The sequence below is a fragment of the Alligator sinensis genome, unplaced genomic scaffold (assembly GCF_000455745.1).
Source record: "Alligator sinensis unplaced genomic scaffold, ASM45574v1 scaffold301_1, whole genome shotgun sequence".
Lineage (NCBI taxonomy): Eukaryota > Metazoa > Chordata > Crocodylia > Alligatoridae > Alligator > Alligator sinensis.
In genome coordinates, this window is record NW_005842035.1 from 717,410 (window position 1) to 730,186 (window position 12,777).

Genomic DNA, 12,777 nt, shown 5'->3' on the forward strand with positions numbered 1-12,777 from the left:
CACTGTTGAGCTACCCAGTGTGATCTGATTCAGTCTCGTTAAAAAAAAAAAACCTCGCTCACACAAGGGTTTGGGAAGAGAGCACTGTACCTGCCTTGGGGGATGGCAACCTCCAGCTTAGGGGTACTTTTGCTGGAAGCAACTTACCCCATCACCCGCCATGCCTCTTCCTCTGAAGCAGGGCAGATGATCAGGTGAGCCACGTGTCTGATCTGACACGCCAAGTCCTACGGTCCTATCCCCAAACCAAACAGCTACACCTACGGCTTTCTGACATGCCGACCGCCCCTCCCTGCCATTTCTTTGAGGCGCAGATGCTCTTGCAACACGTACGCCTGCGTGACCTGGTGTGCCCCAGAGTCCCTGGCTCACCTTTGCCTTTTGCAAATTTGGTTGAGGTCGTCGAGGGCAAGGAAGAAAGAGGAATTCTCCAGCAGTGCAAACTCCATGCCCATTGCTTGCTAGAAACAGAGACGTGCAAATGGAAATAACGGGGAGCGTCTGTGTCTTGAAAAGAAGGAAGAAAATACATTGGTCGGTCGGCCCACTCCTCCCCACTGAATTAATGGCTTAAGCAGTAAGTTGGGGTTGCAACTACCCCTCCCCACTCCCCTGAGGAATATTAAACCTATTCTCAGCCGTGGAAGAGGATTTGTTCAATCAGATCAAATGTATCTGATACTTCAGGGAGAAGCAGGGGGAAGAGGCAAACCCCCAAGGTCCCGAGCCTGCTGTGCCATGACTGGCATAGGAAGAGAAAAGCAGTCTTTTCCACTCCCTGCACACGAGGACCTGCAAGTCCCAATGCCTTCTAGGTTCAGGGTCTCTCCGGCCCAGGCCTATTTGGTTTGCACGCAAATATTCTTCGTTGTCGTGAAATGACTGTGCCTGCGTCTACATTAATTGGGTGCCGATAGCATCGCAGGGCAGAGCCTAGTCATCCAGGCTGGTTAGGAGACGATACATTCAGGCAAGCCAGGGCACAGATGCTGAAACACCTCGATGCATCTTGCACCGACACGAGGAAAACCTGGCTGCTTGCCCATCTGCACAAACTCTGCTGGGATGAGCCTCCAGTCAAGAAGCTCCTTAAAGGATAGATATCTGGGACAAGCACTGCTCTAAACAGGATAGGGTGGGCATGTAACCAGAGGCATGCTCATACCCATTTTATAGATGGGGAAACTGAGGCATGGGGGCCACTTGGCAAGGTAACACTTGGCAAAGCTTTTGATGCTTGTTTCTCTAACTTATTCTGTATAGTTGTGGTGGCTTTTACAATCTTTGGACCTGAAAACTTGCAAAGAAAGATCTTTTTTTTTTGCTATTTTCTAGTGGGTCTAATAAAAGGTATCACCTCTGAACCAGGAGTTTTAGAGTTTTGTATTCCTCTGTATCTACGGAGACATTTGCTAGGCCTGCCTCCTCCGACCCCACGTGTGAGAAGCAAAGGTGTTTTGGCATCTAGGACTGCAAAGCAAAAGCCAGGAGGGCCATGACTACGGAAACTAAAGTGGTAGGCACTCATTGTGAACCACCGTCCGAGAAGAGAAAGCCTCTGTAAACTCATCACGGGGCCACAGGACCTGCAATGCCCCGCTCCAGCATTAAAACCAGGCTGTCAGCAGCTCAAAGTGACCTTGGTGGGAACAATAATTCTCCTCCCTTTCAGCAAGAATTTGGGAAACCAACTTTTATCAGACAGATCTGTCTGGCTATGATTTGCGATCGGATGGAGTACACGGGACGGGACGTGACCTGGAGAAATATTACCACCAATGAACGATGCACAATTTCTTTCCTCCCTGTCCTTCATTAGCCTCTGAAGTTGGCCTTGCCGACAGCAGTAACACAAGTGAGACAACAAAGCACATTAATGACGAGGCCCACGGTGGGCCATATTAATTATCGTATCCCGCAATAAACTGCCGGTTATAAATTGCATTTTGATAATCCCTGCCGCCCTGTCCTGACAAGCCAGCTCCAGTGTTTAATGTTGCATTTAATCCCTGGATAATGCCACATCAGTTCTCGTTGTGCCCGGCAACAAATCAAAATGACCTTCAAAAGGTTGAGCTAGGCCCATTTGATATATTCCCCAACCTGAAGATATCCCACTGCTTTTAATGAGCAGGTCGGCCCCAGTAGTTGCGCTGGTAGACTAATGTAGACCCAGAAGCGTGATGGGTTTAGAAATGAGTTCAAGGACTTCCCTTTCCAAGGAGAATTGGAAAGAAAACAATGAGCAAGCGCTGGCTTTGGTCAAATCTACCCACAACCTTCGCTGCAGCCTTGGGATGGTCTTAATGTCAACTGCAGTCGCTTAGGAGCATGGGCGACCTGCAAAAACCCAACCTTATGTTGGGTGGCACAGTCTGCAAACTGCACCCAGCTAGGAAACCCTCGGGGTTAAATCCCAATCTGCCTCCTTTCTGTATGCATTGCTTGCAGAGAAAACGGGTTGGTTTGCATGGCTAAACCAGCTGTGCTCACACTTTGGGCTGGCTGAGTGGCGCTGAACCTGTCCATGGGCTGGATTCTGCAGGTGAGGCAGTCCCCGGCCCAGATCCAGGACGGGGTCAGTGCGCGGGACTGGTGCACGGCCCCATCCAGCGTGTCAACATGACTTGGTGCGTGGAGCCCTGTCATCTGGCCCATTTCTACAGGTCTGGAAATTTGGGCGCAGGGAACCAGTGATGCTATGAACTGCTGCGGGCCTGGGAGCAGTTAGACGACACAGGTGCACAAGCCAGAGCTTGAGTACCACTGGGCCAAAACTTTTCATCAGGCACGAGGGGAAAATAGAAAAGGGGCCTCAAGAGAGAACTAGCTGGGGATCCTTTACATGTCTATTTATGCTATGCAATGCCTCCAGGCCCAGCCAAGATCAAGGCCATTTCATGCCAAGTCTCAACAAGCCCATTGCAAGAGAGAGTCCCTGCACCAAAGAGCATGTGGTTCAGATGGGCTAGATGGAGGTGCAAGAAGAGGGCTGGACTCAATGATCTTTAGAGGTCCCTTCCAGCCCTTCATTTCCATGATTTCTATGATATGATATGACCAAGGCCATAGAGCAACACAGCGACGGACCCAGGAGCACAGCCTGGGACTCCAGCGCTCCTGTGTCACCCTGAATCACCCAGCCTCTTCCCATGGTTTTACTGTTCTGCTTATATATGCAGATAGTCTCATATATATACATATAAATATACAGATATTCTGCATTTATATGCAGATACTGTATATGCTATTCTGCATATTTTATATATATATAAAATATATATATTACATGCATATAAATATACAGATATTCTGCATATATATGCAGATACTGTATATGCTATTCTGCATATTTTATATATATATAAAATATATATATTACATGCATATAAATATACAGATATTCTGCATATATATGCAGAATATCTGTATATTTATATGCATATATATCTGCACCTATGTGCATGTATCTGCACACACAAACACACAGAGAGCTTTTCAATAACTGTACAGTGTTAATAATAGCTCGTTAAACTATTAACAATTATAATAACCCAAGTTCCTTATTCAGTCTGAAATGTCTCAGATCTTAGAAAATTACGGGATTGTTTCTCTCCCTCCTGCCCGCTCTCCAAACTGGCACCTAAAGGGTCAATTGAGATCTTCCACTAAAAACACAGTGTTTTCCTTTTCCCCCTCTCTTGTTATAATTTCTTTTCTTTTTGAAAAGTTTTTTCTTATTTTTTAATTCAATGGCATTTAGTTCGCAGAACAGCTGTTAACAAAGGTCTCGGAGAGGTGGAATTCAATTTTCTATATAAAGAAAAAATGTTTTGGAGAAAAACATAATTGGACAAAAATATATGCTCACCAGAATATACTTTAAAAATACAGAAACAGTTACTGGCAGCACACAAAAAACCCCAAAACCAACCCATCTCCACTACAGCAAGGGCTCTCTACTCCCACGCAAGGGGAATCTGAAGCGAATCTCAGATTAGAGAACGAGCCCGTTCGAGCACAGCCGAGACCTGGAAGTCGACAGCAGGGAGATGGTTTCGTTACAAGAGGGCTCCCGCTGCTCGAGGTGGCACGAGCTCTGCCCACAGCACGGGGACCTCCAGGAAAAGAGGTTCGACGAGCAGCAGAAGCGACGCGCGGCCGTTCGTGGAAGAAATCTTCCCCATAGTTGCACCGTGGTCACCCAACTGTATCCTCCACCCACAAAAGCATGCGATGAAGCTCATGGGAACAGCAGGCAGGAGTCTCTGGCACCCCCTCGCTCCTCCAGCAGTTGGGGGGAAAGAGCACACCTGTACAGCCCGCTGGGCTGCGGCTCACCCGGTGCAGCCCCCTTCGAAGTTGAACATCCCCGATCCATAATGTAGATGGGATTTCTTTTATTAGACCAACTGATTGCTAATATAAGATCTCACATCTGCTCAAAGAACCTGGCCTGCCTATGTCTTTAGACCAACACGGCTGCAACCAAAACCCTTGATCCATCACGTCACCCTCACTGTCCATCAGGCCAAGCCGGTGGTGCTGGGAGCATAAATAGTGCTGCTGCGGTGCTCGGCACCCTCCCTCCGTCATTAGGAATAAAGTAGAATAAAATGCTGGAGAATTGCAGAGAGGAAGCAACCCCGCTCCAGCTGCCAGATGCATGGGCTGTACCTCTCAATTCAGGCCCCGCCACATTGCCGGTGATGGCACCTCTGATGCTGCAATGGACTTCAAGGGGAGCACTGGTACCAGCTGCTTTTCACCTTGTCCTCCAAATTCATTAGGTACCAGGGTTTAAAAGTGAGACTTCCAGTGCTAAAAGCAGGAGCTCAGAGGGTAGGTGGTAGCAGCAGCAGCAGCAGCAGACAGACTCGCTGCATGGTCCTGCCAGGGAAACAAGGACACACGATGCCTTCGTGGAGGTGACATGGGAAAAAGGCTCCAGACAGCACATGGCATGGACATGTTTGCACACCGGTGCACACTCTTGCTACAGGGCGGGGGATTTATAGCACGATAAAGCCCCACCTTCTTTTTTAGGAAGAAGGAGACATTTGGGATCACAGACTTTCCCATTTTGAGACAGAAAACCGCATGCTCTTCTCCTGCATGGAGAACAGGCAGACAGTGGCTTAAGGAAATCTAGCTGCAGGTCAGTGCGCATTCCCCCCCACCCGCCTCCTCAAAACAGAGCGTGCTCCTGACCACCATCAAAACTGCTTTTAATTTTAGTTCCCTAGAAAGTCAGCTTCAAGAATCCCAGCCTGGTAACCACAAGTGCCACAGCTCAGAGGCCGGCGTTACATTCAGCCGAATGCGGATTGCAGAACCTGGTCTCCGAGCTCCCAAATCTCCCTGTTATTGCTGAAGAACCATTTCCTCCCGCCCCACCGGGATGCCGCAGCGTCGTTGCACGTAGCACTGACCGCGGGGCTGGACTTTCAAGCCCATTATCTGATCTGTTCAGGGCATAGTAACGTGCTTTTCTATATATTTCCATTTGGTTTGCAATAGCTCCTTCTAGCCAAATGCAAACAGGACCACAAAAACGAGTGCTTCCCTCCTGCAAAGCTTGCATTTGTGTGTGCTGTTACCCAGGGAAGAGGGGCATGCATCTCCCAGCCCCCCGGGGCACGTTCAAGGGCAAGGGACAAGGTTAGCTTCCATCCCTCCTTACGTATCACTTCTGTGCGACTCGGGAAACAGGAAGAACAAAACGAGGCCTGATTTTCAGGCATCTCATGGACCTCACCACGCACATGCTCCAAGCTCGCCGGTGACTTAGGAGGTTTCCACTGACATCTGCCATTTCAGCAACCGGAGGCTTGAGGTGCTCTGTAGCCTCACTGAGGTGCTCGGCCTTACAGGATGAATTGCAGACCGTTTCTCTCGAGCTGCACAAAGGAGACGAAGGCCTCCGAGATGGCTGCGAGGAAGACCACAGAAACACCGCTCTTGCTTCCTGGTCGCTCCCCGCGGGTGCAGGGCTGCGGTGTCCGGCCTTCCGCTCTGCATCGCTGAGATTGCATCAAGCCATTTCTGGTCCATGCACAACTTAAAAAAGAAGTTAAAAGTCCAGCTGGGGGGGGCCAAGCGCCCTCCCAGCATCCCTTCCACATCACCCCGGCCCCTCAACCTCATGGCCAGCGTGGTGGGTGAAGCTACATCCCAAGTTGCTTTTCATCACCAAGCGCTTCTATCCAGGAACGGGGTGACTAATGAATCCTGAAAGACTGATGTGTTTGCTTTTAGCAAATAACTCACCTGCAAACACACACACTGCACAAATGAAAGCAAAATGAGATGACAGGATGCTTAAGTATTCAAGGAAGGCTGTCCGAAAATATGTTCACCCATGCACAGGTGACAAAGCAATTTCAGCGAGGCACGGAGAAACAGCCCGAGAAAACCACAGGCACACCCAGGCCGAGGGTTAGTGAGGACCTTGTCAGGGAACTTCTGGAGGGACTAGATGTATTTAAATCCACAGGTCCCGATGGTCTCCACCCCAGGGTGCTGAAGGAACTAGCAGGGGTCACTGCGGGACCCCTGGCACGGCTTTACTAGCACTCACGGTGCTCGGGTGATGTGCCGGAGGACTGGAAAAGGGCCAATGTGGTCCCTATCTTCAAAAAAGGGAGGAAGGAGGACCCAGGAAACTATAGGCCTGTGAGTTTACCTCGGTCCTGGGGAAGCTTTTCAAAAGAATTATCCTGGCACGTGTCCAGGAAGGGCCGGCAGGGGAGGTGATGCTCAGGGACAACCAGCATGGGTTCATTAGGGGCAGGTCTTGTCAAACCAACCTGGTGGCCTCCTACGACCAGCTCACCAAGTCCTTGGATGCAAGTGTCGCAGTGGACATGGTCTTTCTGGACTTCAGGAAGGCCGTCGACATGGTCTCTCACCCAATTCTCAGTAAGAAGCTAGGAGATTTCGGCATCGATGCCTACACAGTGAGATGGGTCGCGAACTGGCTGGAAGGCCGCACCCAGAGAGTGGTGCTGGACGGGTCATTTTCGACCGGGAGGGATGTGGGCAGTGGGGGTCCCGCAGGGCTCGGTCCTCGGGCCCGCACTGTTCAACATCTTCATCAGTGACTCCGACGAGGTGGTAAAAAGCACCCTGTTCAAATTCACAGACAACACTAAGATGTGGGGGGAAGTGGGCATGCTAGAAGGGAGGAATAGGCTGCAATCGGATCTAGACAGGTTACAGGGGTGGGCGGATGAGAACAGGATGGGTTTCAACACTGACAAGTGCAAGGTGCTGCACCTGGGGAGGAAGAGCCAGCAGCAGCCCTACAGGTGGGGAACTCCCTTCTCATCAGTGCAGAGGCAGAAAAGGGTCTTGGAGTCATTATAGACTCCAAGATGAACATGGGCTGACAGTGTGGGGACGCGGTCAGGAAGGCCAACCGCACCTTGTCGTGCATCCACAGATGCATCTCGAGCAGGTCCAGGGAGGTGATCCTCCCCCTCTATGCAGCACTGGTCAGGCCGCAGCTGGAGTACTGCGTCCAGTTCTGGGCGCCTCACTTCAGGAGGGATGTGGCCAGCATGGAGAGGGTCCAGAGGAGTCCACCCGCATGATCAGGGGGCAGCAGGGCAGGCCCTACGAGGAGAGGCGACGGGACCTGAACCTGTGCAGCCTCCACAAGAGAAGGCTGAGGGGGGATCTGGTGGCCGTCTATAAACTGGCCAAGGAAGACCATAGGCAATGGGAGAGTCCCTGTTCCCCCGAGCACTCCCAGGAGTGACTAGAAATAGCGGTCACAAGCTGGCAGAGGGTAGATTCAGACTAGACATCAGGAGGCGCTACTTCACTGTCAGGGCGGCTAGGACCTGGAACCAACTTCCAAGACAAGTGGTGCTGGCTCCTCCCCTGGGGTCTTCAAGAGGAGGCTGGACGAACATCTGGCCGGGGTCGTTTGACCCCGGCGCTCTTTCCTGCCATGGCAGGGGGGCGGACTAGATGATCTGATCAGGTCCCTTCCGACCCGACCAACTATGAAACTATGAAAACTCGACCCCAAACGACTTGTGCATGAGCACTCATGCATGAAGCACAAATCGCCTTCCTATGCCCCGCTGTGCAAAGCAAGAGAGATTTTTTTTGGCTGCATTTTGGCAGCGCCTGCACATTTCTAGCAAGGAGGAAAGGTGCAAAAAGAAAGGAAGGATCAGCACTGTGGCCAGCGTGCTGCTAATCTCGTGCTTTTTAAAAAAAAGAAGAAGAGGCGGCAAAATGAATGTAGGTGCCTCTCTCTCTCCAAAAAAGGGAAATACAATAATGACCTTTTCCCAGAATCCAAGACCCGCTGCAAGGACAGAGCCTGGGCAGATGCTCGATCACAGCGACAAGGGTCGGGCAGGGCACACACAGACAGGTGGATGTGCCGTGCGGGAAGATGAACCCAGAAAAGGAGGAAAAGGCTGGTCCAGCAGGAGAACAGTTCAGGCACATAACTTCCTCAGAAAGGAGAAAGTCCCTTGCCAGCCAGCAGTTAGTAAATGAAGTTTGCACCAGAGGCTTCACTTGTTCGGTTACCGAAATGCTAATCTAACGCCGGGGACCGCGACTAGGGGAGGACGCTCATGGGCCTTCGGCAGGAACAGGACGTGCCCGTCTAAGACCTGCTTTGACTGCCACCGGCACACAATGAAGTTGTTCTTCATCCTGGAGAGCAGGCCACGTGTTGCATAAGTAACCTTAGGCAGCATTAGATAAGTCATGCCTTCTCACAGATCAACTGACCTGGAATAATGTCCCCAGTGTATTCAGAGCCAATAGGTTTGCCTTCTGCAGTGCAACGTGCAGGTCTTCTCCTTCCAGCTATTTCCTCCAAAAAACGCACAGAAGGGGATGAAAGAGAAGCCTCGTGTCTATTTTTTCAGGGCAACCCCTCCATGACATCCCCTTGGGGCATGTCCCCGAGGCTCCACCGTCACAGAGACGGGCTCAGACACGCCGACAAGGGCTGCAATCTCACGAGCTCTCTCGAGACCGGGAGTGGATGATGTTTGGACAGGGCTCCTTCCAGGAAAACTCCAGGAAACATAGCTGGGGATTACGCAAGCCAGTGATCTGCCAGTGAGTCAACATCAAATCAACACCCAGCCACGCAGCTGAATTATTGGCCTTTGTATTGTGGAAAAGACAGAGCACGTAGTAATGAAAGCTTGCCTAGCGTTTCCTGCAAGAGCCTGGCTGGCTGTCACAGCATCGGGGCCAACTGCATCCCCCGGTGATTTCAGTCGGCCTCCTTAACCACTAGATGACGCGTCCTACCCCAAAATGTCATTAAGACCATGCACCGTTTCCTCTAGCTCGTGTCCCGAGGGGATGCACAGGACCTGCAACAGCCAGCTTTGCAGAGGGCGACAGCGTTGGCGCTCTCGCCAAAAGACAGCTCTCTTGTCCGAGCGGGGTCCTGCTCCTTCCTCCGTGCTGGTTAGGACTTTCTGCAAGGAGAACAATACACACCGCATACGCTCGCCCTGGCGGGGTTGTGTTAGCCCCACATCCAGACAAGACAGATGGGGTACCCATTTGAAAACCCAGGCTTCAAGACTCGGTGCTTTAAGGATGCTTGACCTCTGCATCGAGTCAGAGAGCGGATTCGGTAGTCAATAGTGTTGCGAGCCGAAGCAAGAGGAGGAAATGTCTCGGTGGAGAGAGGAATACAAAACTCTAAAACTCCTGGTTCAGAGGTGATACCTTTTATTAAACCAAACAGAAAATAGCAAAACAATTATCTTCCTTTGCAAGCTTTCGGGCGCACGTGCCCAAAGACTGTAAAAGCCACTGCAACGAAGTGTTTTGCCAAGTGTTACCTTTCCAAGTGTTATCATGCCTCAGTTTCCCCAGGTATAAAATGGGTATGAGCATGCCTATGCCACCTCGCTAGGGGTTGTTCAGTGCTTCAAGATACCCAGCTGCAAGGTCAGGCTTAAGAGAGACTCTGGCCACCAAACAGACCCAAGCTGCAGCCTGGGCTGAGGAGGACTGAGGCTAATAGCACCAAAGAGAGACATGCTGGCAGGGCAGGACTTGAGTGTTAACCCCGGGCACTAATCCAGCCAAGCGGATCAGCCAGCGCCCACCATCCCATTGCACCCCACCGCTTTCCAGCCCCTTGTTCATCTCTGCAGAGCAACGAGCTCCACATCCAGCATGACTGGGTGCTTTCTAGTAACACGAGCCCGGACGTGCAATGAAGTGCTTGCAGAACTCCCTTACTGGAAGCCATCCTCCCACATTACTCAGCTAATACATACACACCCTCTTGCTTCATTAAAGTTTAATTGGCACACAAGCTGAATAGGTTTTACTGGATACTTAATCAAGGAACAGAGTTTGAATAAGGAGTTCACACGCAAAGCTAGAAAGCAGGACTCCTTTCCAGCTTGCTTTCCTATTCTTTCTTTTTCTCCTTTACTTCCTTCTTCTTGCAAGCATCCATCGGCAACTTCGTCAAATCTGCCGATACGATCAGACCGCAGCCGAGGCCCGGGAAAAGCCGCCGCAAAGTGCAAATAAAGCGGCTCACAGGAAAGCCAGACACAGCTCATTAACCCTGCATTTCTCCATATTATCCAGACAAAAATTAAATGCAAAATCCCAAAGCAGCTTTCGCATCTGCGAGTTCACTGGTAGTGTTAACCCCCATGATTGCTTTGCCGTTGTGTCCTTGGCATGCTGGGGGTCAGCTGGGTTTTTTGTTTGTTTGCGCTAGTTATAAATACCTTGGTGGATTTAAAGAAGAAAAGGAATTAAAAGAGAATTTGTACGGTCTATTCTGGAATTTGCCCCCCAACCTCCCATCACCCACACGTGTGCATCTGTGCTTGCCTCGAGTCAAGGCAATCACATCGCTCCAAGCCTCGGCAGTGCGAGACGCCTCTGCCATCTCTATCGCTCTTCGCGGATAAACCGTGCATCCTCTGATCCCAGCGGGATGGACCCGCGGCTGCTGTACATTAGCATAACCCCACTAATTTTGATGGCGCTCCAACTAAGGATCCATCCCCAACGTCAGCATTAGATGCAATCTTGCTACCTTGCCTAACCGATGCATTTTGGTCCAAGATGGAAAGACGGCCGTGTCAGCACGAGCAAATGGCAGCAACCCGTACCGTACGGCACGCGATAGCAAAGCGAATCAAAAGCAAAACCGCAGCAATTTGAAACCACAGCAAAGAGCCAGACTGGACTGCTCCAGCACACTCGTTCAAGACGGGTCTCTATGGACAAGGATAGAGCTGGCAATCTGGAGATCTCACCGACATGATGTGATGCACCCCTAATATTAGAAAATGTTGGTCATATGTTAGAAATGTTACAGAAATAGCACAGGATCATAAGTTACCAGCTGAGTCACAACTATCTGCTGCCTGCCTTTTTTTATTCCTTTTTTTTTTTTGAGTTCTTCCAATACATGGGACACCACACAACGTGGTTTTTCAATGGCTTGCAATTGCCCTTGGCTAGGCAGAGAGAATTACCCTCTGCAAGCAGGAAAACTACTGTGTGAAAGGCTGGTTGCTTGACACGCCGAAAATGGATTTGGAAAGGAAGGAGGGATTTTTTGTTGTTGTTATTCCTTTTAACTATAACCATATGTTTCTCTCGTCGGGCTCTAACAGAGAGCCCTTACAATGCAGGCTGTTTGGGGCAGGGACTTTTTGTTAGGCGCACATACAGGGTTCGCTGCAACAGACCCTCGATTCCTGGCTGGGTTTCGTCCTGATACTAAGGCAACACAAATACCAGTGATCTTTCTCCTTCATTAGGAACTAAATTTCTTGGTCATGCTTTATCTGAAGGCTCCATTTCTAAACAATTTGTGGATCATATAAGCATGCTATCGGCCCTTATGCACGCTGCATGCTATTGGCCCTTATGCGTATAAGCATGCTATCAGCCTGTATGCATATAAGCATGCTATCGGCCCTTATGCGTATATATAAGCATGCTGTCAGCCCTTATATCGGATACGCACATGTACGTGCATTATCAGTGCTTATAAGCCCATCAATGGAAGGGTGCTACAAATGGTCATGTCAGAATAATAAGCATCCTGTCAGCCTGATGAATACACCTGTTCATCATGTATTCACCCTTTACAAATGCAACCTTACTAAAAGACGTGGTTGATCTCACTGATCCCTAAACCTGCAGTTATCTGCCTCTCATCAGGGAACGCACGGGTGATGCGACACTGCCAGCTCGCTGAGCAAACCTGCGGTCTCTGCGAGGCGCATGAAATGCAAGCTTCCCGCCAGGCTATCACTTCCTGGGGAAAGCCCAAGAGATGTGCATGGGACAGAATGACTGATCCAGCTGACAGTCCAGGAGGGGAAGTAATACTGGGGCACCAGTACCGCACCCCAGTGCAGCAGTGGAGCGGGAGAAGGGAAAAGTCACTACACCAGCATAGGAGAAAGGGAGCCGTTTTCCCAAAGGAAATGGTGTTTTGCAAGGGTTCATGCCCCGCTCCCCAACTTCCCTTCCCCACACCCTGCTGCTTTCTGTGGCCCAAAGCAGCTTCTTTGATCGGGAGTCCATCATTCTTCCTCCTTTTTCCCAATCGCATCTCCTTCCTTTAATGGGCTAAAGAGGCTGTTTGGAAGATTTCAGGGTATGAAATGAAGCAGCAGGCAGAAGCAGGCTCTTAGGCAGGACGCCGAATACCAGGCTGCGAGGTGCACCAGAGCATGGGTCCGAAACCACGGGGATAAGCAAGCTATGAAAGCCTCCGGACACACGACG

General features: G+C 50.4%; 1 protein-coding gene across 25 annotated transcripts in view; it reads right to left on the bottom strand.

Moving 5' to 3' along the window:
* Positions 1-12,777, bottom strand: part of LPP (LIM domain containing preferred translocation partner in lipoma) — a 432,466-nt gene that overhangs the window by 310,099 nt on the left and 109,590 nt on the right. The gene's annotated exons all lie outside the window — the stretch shown is intronic.